General features: G+C 40.7%; 1 non-coding gene across 1 annotated transcript; it reads right to left on the bottom strand.

Moving 5' to 3' along the window:
* Positions 1–2494: 2494 nt before the first annotated feature.
* LOC147945635 (small nucleolar RNA R71) lies at positions 2495–2601 on the bottom strand. The gene has a single exon (XR_015597812.1). It is a non-coding gene; the product is annotated as a small nucleolar RNA R71 (small nucleolar RNA).
* Between the last annotated feature and the right edge of the window lie 5211 nt (positions 2602–7812).

The raw sequence follows: 7812 nt of genomic DNA, 5'->3' as shown, positions 1-7812 counted from the left end.
AATACGGTTACGCTTGAAACTGTTACAGTTATATACGGTTACAGTTATTTGATAATATGATATGGTTAATATTATTTGATGATATAATGTAATTGATATTATTTATTTATAATTAATATATTTTTTTAGTGTACTCATATTTCTATTTATTATATGATTCATATTAAATTTAATAATTATTAGTATTTTTATTAAGTTTTTAAAACAATTACGGTTACCAAATGACGGTTTAACTTACGGTTAACCAACGCTTTTGATTCGGTTACGCTTAACCAACGGTGATGGTTAATATAATTTAACCATATATTTATGTTTCACGATTACAGTTTTTAACCATTTTATATAATTACGGTTTGGTTACGGTTTAGACACAGTCCGAAATACGGTTACGGTTTAATTTTCGTCATGCCTAGTTCCTAATCCTATACTTAACAGATAATGATCAAACTCTTTTATTATATGTGTTTTAATATATTGTAATTTACTTAGATAATGATGTGTTTTAATATATTGTAATTTACTTAGATAATGATAATCATGCTTAAAACCACGTTCACATATCTATATATTTATTTTTTTTTCCTTTTTAGAGAACTCAATTCCAGAACCTGACTACTTGAACCGAATTTACGATACCAATACCCTTAAAGCCTCCACTCGGATTACAAGCTTACGTTACCATATATTACCGTATATTTTATATTAGCAAGTAATATAACATATATTAGACGTTAATAAGTTTACAAAATATTAGATATATTATAGATTTCAACTAGTAATAAAGTTAAAAAGACTATATATAGGAAGGTAAATTAATAGAAAAATATGTTACCATTAGGCTTGCTATTAGGCTTGCTAAGAGATTAGAGGTCTTGTTTGGTTTCAGATGTATTGCTTAATGCCTGCTTGTGTAGATTCTTTACTTTGTGAGAACAAGTCTAGAAATGCATAGGTTTGATTGTTTCTTGCCATGAGAGTGGATTAAACATGTCTTAGAATAGTATGTCTAGAGATTAGCTCAAAGTTTGCTTGAGATTTGTTGACCAAGTTAGATAACCACAATGATTAGTTCAGCCCATGAATCCCTCCTCAAGGCCTTCTTTGTTTATTAATATCTTAGTCTAAATATCATTGCTTGCTTGTTATTTGATTCGTTTTTGCATTGCTCTGTTTTTATTGTGTTGCTCTGTTTTCACGTTTAGTCTAGCTGGACCCTGTACTCGACCTACACTCGGTCGAGTGCTTGCTCGAGTTCGTCCCAGAACTTGTGTTTATGATTTGTGATTGTCCTGTTTAATTCCTGTTTTATTTCTGTTGCATCCATTTAGCTTTCTGTTCATTACTTGTCTTGCATTAGTTCTTCATCAACATAGTTTCTATTTCTGTTCTTGCTATTATAATCATTCTGTTTCATTTGCATTTAGTTCTTAGTTCTTGTAATTTGCTTTCTGCACTTTGCATTTTCATTATAGGATTGTTAGTGACAAACAACCTTTACATCTGGCTTGACTTAGACTCATATGCACATCTTGATTGTTCACAAACACTCAGATTGGATTGACACCTCTTATACTACAATTGCATAAGGGGAATTGAAACACCCTGACATCCATTCATTCATAAGTCATCATTCCATACATCATTCATTCACCACCCACAAAAAGAGTCAGTTTCAATTTGGCGCTGTTGCCCATTTGATGTTGTTTTGTGACATTTCGGATCATTATTAGTCTAAGATTAAGTTCGTTTAAACACTTGTGACGTTACTGAACTCGAATCTTCCTTTGCTTGGCTGTCTTGAGTTTCAGGTACCCACTCGACCACCCACTCGACCACCACTCGACCGAGCTGTGATTGAGCACTTGATCGAGTCAGAAGCTGGATCCAAATAGCCATTACTACCCAGTCGACTCGACCACCCACTCGAGCCTGCGCTCGACCGTGTACCTGTTCGAGTCTGTAGTCGAGTTTGTTGATGCACACAAGGTCAAAAGGCAAGGACAGTCTTCAAAGGCCTATTGACAACATCCACAAGCTACAAAAGGGTTTGAGACAAAAGGAAAGAAGAGTAGTTCAACAACAAGAAGAACAAGTAGTCATGGAGCAGCAAGATCACCATGATCATAGACCTAGACACATTGGTGCTGGGGATGCACCTAACACACACAACCAAAGAGCTGGTATTGTGCCCCCTTCAGTAGCAAACAATAACTTTGAGATCAAGAGTGGATTAATCTCCATGATACAAGCCAACAAATTTCATGTGTTGCCAATGGAGGATCCTCTAGATCACCTTGATGAGTTTGACAGAATATGTGGACTCACAAAGATCAATGGAGTAAGTGAAGATGGCTTCAAGTTAAGGCTATTCCCATTTTCCCTTGGAGACAAAGCTCATCTATGGGAGAAGACTCTTCCTACTGGAGCTATAACCACATGGGATGCATGCAAGAAAGCTTTTCTGGCCAAGTTCTTCTCCAATGCAAGGACTGCTAGGTTGAGGAATGAAATTTCTGGGTTTGCTCAAAGGAATAATGAAAGCTTTTGTGAAGCTTGGGAGAGGTTTAAAGGATTCCAGACTCAGTGTCCTCACCATGGCTTCAGCAATGAGTCACTCCTTAGCACCTTGTATAGAGGAGTAATTCCCAAGATCAGGATGCTTCTTGATACAGCCTCTAATTGAAACTTCCTCAACAAGAATGTGGAAGAAGGATGGGAATTAGTTGAGAATCTTGCTCAATCTGATGGCAATTATAATGAGGATTATGATAGAACCATGAGGATCCCCTCCACTGATCAGGAGGACAAATACAAGCAGGATTTAAAGATGGTCAATGAGAAGCTTGACAAGATTCTCCTAAGCCAGTCAAAAACCATTCACTTCATTGGTGAAGAAGAAGCTCCAGTCCAGGAAGGAGATAGGGAGTTTGCTGAGTTGTGTTATATGCAGAACCAAGGAGGAGGATACAAAGGCTACAGCCAAGGTGGAGGTTTCAAGCAGAACAACCTCTCTTATAGGAGCACCAATGTAGCCAACCCTCAAGACCAAGTCTATCCACCTCCTCAGCCTCAACAACAGCACAACTATGCACCCAAGCAGCAGCAACAAGTGTTCCAGCCCCAATTGTGTCCCCCACAAGGGTTTCAGACTAACCAAGGCCATGAACAAGACCTAAGAGCAATGATACAACAGCTGTTGATTGGGCAAACCAATGGGAAAATTGAGGAAGCCAAACAATTTGCTGAGCTGAATCAAAGGTTAACATCCCAATATAATGATCTGAATATGAAGTTTGAAGGTCTCAACTCCAGAGTGAAGTATATGGAGAGTAACATTGCCTCTACTTCAGCTCCTAAACCCAACCAACTCCCTGGAAAAGCTGTTCAAAATCCAAGGGAGTTCACTGCAAAAGCCATTCATATCTCTGATGAGGAAGTCACTGAGGACAGTGAAGTCCAAGTTTGGGGGAATTCATTAGTTACTGAAGCCCCAAGTGACGTTTGTGCAAAGCAACTGGAGTCCGCTATTGCACTCGACCAAGTACTCGAATAGCCATTCGACCGAGTGCATGCTCGAGTGGTCGATCGAGTTGTAGACTCAGAAGCTGCCAAGCCTGCTAAGTACATTCCTCCTGCTTACAAGCCACCTCTTCCATTCCCAAGACGTTTCAAAGCACAAAAGATTAAGGAGCTTAGGGAAATCATTGACAAAAAGGAGATGATGGCTAAGCAACAAGAAGAAGAGAGGGTTTTAAAGGAAGAAGCTGTGGTTGAGGAAGTGTTGGCCATACAAGAGATCACCATTGCTTACCAAGAAGAAGAGAGAGGACCTGCCTTGGAACAGTATGATCCATATCCTCTCTACAAAGATTTTTTGCTTAATTTGTCAAAGAAGAGGGCTGAAGCTCAAGATGAGAAGGATCTTGTGGACCTTGGAGGAGTTATCATTCCAATCAAGCTTGAGGATCCAAGACCATTCTATCTACCTTGCACAATCAGTTACCTTCACTACAACCAATGCCTTTGTGATTTGGGAGCCTCAACCAGTGTGATGCCATACTCCATAGCACAAAAGCTTGGGAGAACTGATTTCAAATCCACCAACCTTCATATATGCCTAGCTGATGGGTCAAACAAGGAGGTAGTTGGAAGGTTGGAGAATGTCCCAGTCAAGATAGGGAAGGCAAGGGTTCACACTGATTTTGTGGTGTTGGAGATGGACAAGGAACTTGAAGATCCAATCATTCTTGGAAGGCCATTCTTAGCCACTATTGGAGCAGTTATTGATGTCAAAGAGGGTCTTGTGACCTTGAACATTGCTGAAGATGTAACCATGAAATTTGACATCTATAACCCAACCAATCTGCCCTCCATCAATGATCACCTTTTACTATCAAGGAAAAAGGAGGTCAAGAAGGCTTAAGTGGTGAAGCAACTCCAAAGGCTAAGCTCTCCTTTCAAGATGATTATGTGGAAAAGCTTAAGAGGTCAATTCAAGAGTTGACTAGTATGGTTGAGGGTCTCCAAGTTAAGCTGAACAAGAGGTCTTTAAGGAAAGCAAGACCAAGGCTCAAAATCAAGAAGAAATATGGTTTGTGTGTTAAGGGTGAGGAGATCAAGGATCAACTTTACAGTGATCAAGAGGTTCTAGGGAGGATTTCATCACCTCCTTGGTATCTAAACCAAGTCTAAAAAGGACACCAAAGTCAAGCTTAGTGACTTTAAACAAGCTCACTAGGGAGGAAGTCCCTAAGGTATCCTTTGTAAATAAAGTTTATTTTCCTTGTAGTTTTGATGTGTTTTCTTTTATGTTTGTTTTGGACAGACCTTTTAGTGAAAATGTAGTTGGGTAAGGAGAGATTAGTACTTGGAGAAGGAGGTTCGTAAGCCCACTCGACCAGCCCACGAGAGGTACTCGACCGAGTTGGAAGTTAACTAAAGCACATTTGATCATCAATTCTTTAGAACGATCGAGTGGAGGGAAGAACAAGAAGAAAATTTTGAATTTTCAAACTTTGGTCATGGGAGCTCGAGCACGTGCTGGTCGAGTGTGGGGTCGAGTGGCAGCGAAAAGCAAGTCAAAGATTCCCAATTCGATTTTGAATGGTATGGACGCTCGACCCTTGTCTCCTTGTCCCCTTAGCTTCTTTATATAGAGCTTGCACGAGATTATACCTCTCACACTCTCTCATTTGCTCAAAACAACTAAATTCAAGTTTTAAAATCTCTCTCAAAGTTCATCCTTTGCTCAAGCTTAGTTCTTTCAAGTTTTTGGGTCACTAACCTATTAACTTTGAGCTTTGAGTCTATTCCCTTCAGTTCTTTTTGAAAAATGTCTTCAAGGATCACTAGGAAGTCTCAACAAACCGCTGCAAACTCCATGGAACATCATGATGCTAGCCTTGAATCAAGAGGAGAAGCTGGAAGAGCCACTCGACGCCCCACTCGATCATGCACTCGACCGAGTGGCCGTTCGAGCAGCCGGTCGAGCCAGATGTCGTGTCCAAGGAGAGAGTCAGTTGAGGAAGATCCTGAGAGGACTGAAAGTGAAGAAGAAAGGGAGCCAACTCTTAGTGATTTCATGAGGAGAAACAAGGTTAAAGGGAAGAGGCCAGCAGTTGAGATTGAACAAGAGGAGGTTGAGAGTGAGAGTGAAGAAGAAGGTGAAGAAGAAGAGGGAGAGGATGATGGAGAAGCAGAATCTTGTGGATTGACAAAAAGGCAACTTTATGAAGCCTTCATGAGAATGGAGTTCCTGGGAACTAGGTATCCACACAAGGAGACCATGGAGAAGCTAGCCATTGATAAAGATGTGGAGTACTTTTTTGAGAAGAGCAGCCTAACCAAGTTCATGGGACTTTGCATGGAAGGGTATAAAGAAGAAAGTTGTGAGTTTCTAGCCACAGTCAAGCTGCACACATATGCAAGGAAGGATGATGAGTTTGGAGCTGGTCATATTGTTTTCACAATCAAGGGGAAGAGGTATGATCTTTCAATGAAGAAGATAGCAAATGTGTTTGGATTTGAGGTTGGGAGCAATAGGAGTTTGATGATTCCAAGAGAAGAGCTCTATGCTGTGTGGGAAACCATTGGGGACAACAAATTCTACTCATCCTCCAATTCCAAAAGCTCAAGGATAAGGAGCCCAGTCCTAAGGTACTTCCACAAGGCTCTTGCCAACACCTTCTTTGCTAGGAAGGAAACTGGGAACATTAATGAGGGGGAGCTAAAGATGATTGATTTGGCTCTCAATGGAATCATCTTTCAAGCAAGAAATGGTACCATCATTCTTGAGAGCACTGTGGAGACTGACCTAGCAATGGTACTCATTGACCACATGATTCAATTGAGAAGTTGGGTAGGCAAGCTGGAGAATAAAGGATCAAGAGGAGCACTAACCATTGGAGGCATCATTACTCCAATCCTACAAGCTGCTAAGGTTCCACTTAGAGGAGAAAGGGTTTCACCAAGATGGATTGACTCTAGCTACCTCACCTCTACTCTCATCCTAGCCAAGGAGATGCATCAAGGGAATCACATTTTCAACTTTGAGCTTCCAACACTTGGGAAAAAGCAACTGATTTTGCCTAACCAAGAGCTCACCACCATTCAAGAAGGAGCCAACATTGACTTTTGGCCAGCTGAGGAGCATTTGTTTGATGGGATAGTTCAACCTAGAGTTGAGGAAGCTGGGAATGCACAAATGGCTGATGGGGAGGAGCAATTTTACTTTGAGGATTATGAGCTCAACCCAAGAGATAGTAGAGGAGTGAGGGAGACTACCAAGAGATTAACTCTTTTGCAAAAATGGAACAAATGGCATGGGAAGAGGTTTGATAAGCTGAAGAAGAAGGTGATTGCTGAGTTGAAGAGTGGGAATTCTTCACCTACACCATCAAGCCCTTTGAGGAGGAGTAGCTCAACTAGAGCACTTTCTAGAGTTGCGAACCCTGTGGAACCAGCTAGGGCTTCAATGTATGAGCCAAATCAGAGGAAGAGGAGCTCAAGTACCCGAGAACAACAATTTTCAAGGTACTCGACCGGGTCACTCGAGCAACCACTCGACCGAGCACCTCCAATGCACTCGGCCGAGTTCCAGCCTAGATCACCCTATGGCTTCCCACCTCCAGCTGCTTATCCAGGATATCCAGGTTACCCTCCCATCCCACCCCAATACTTCATGGATCCAGCACTCTACCAGCAGTTCTACCAGCAGCAAGGTCAGAATTTTGACACTCGTGGTCCAGCTCGACCCCCCCACTCGAGCACGTACTCGACCGAGTCCCGGTCGATTCCCATCGTCGAGTTGCCCCAATCTCCACCTCCAAGTCATCAACAAGACCCCAACTACTCCTATGACATCATGCAAGAGGATTTGGACAACTACTTCCACAATCCCTAAGGTACCACTATCACCTTCACTTGTAAATATCATTGCATTTGATGTTGTGTTTTGTGATTTGTTTTTAATCTTGCATCCTCAATCAAATTTCTTTCACACAGTGGACTGTGTGATTTAAGTTTGGGGGAGGGTTTGAGATAGCATTTGATGTTGTGTTTTGTTTTCTTATTTCAAATTTTTAGCATCATCATGTTAATACTTGCATAGCATCTAAGGCATAGAAAAACCCTAAAAATTTGAAATTTTTTGAAAAAATCTTTATTAAAAAAAAAAAAAGAGTGTTCATGTAGTTTGCATTGCATATTAGGATCTTGTTTAGCATGTTTCATGTAGGATTGTATAGTATTTGCATTAGGGATCTATGATGAGTATTCCCTTGTTAGCTTGTTTATTCACTAGACTAGGATCAA

Source organism: Camelina sativa, chromosome 4 (genome assembly GCF_030686135.1).
Source record: "Camelina sativa cultivar CO46 ecotype springtype chromosome 4, ASM3068613v1".
Lineage (NCBI taxonomy): Eukaryota > Viridiplantae > Streptophyta > Magnoliopsida > Brassicales > Brassicaceae > Camelina > Camelina sativa.
Note: the sequence above shows the minus strand (reverse complement) of the source record. Positions and strands in the feature narration are given on the sequence as shown.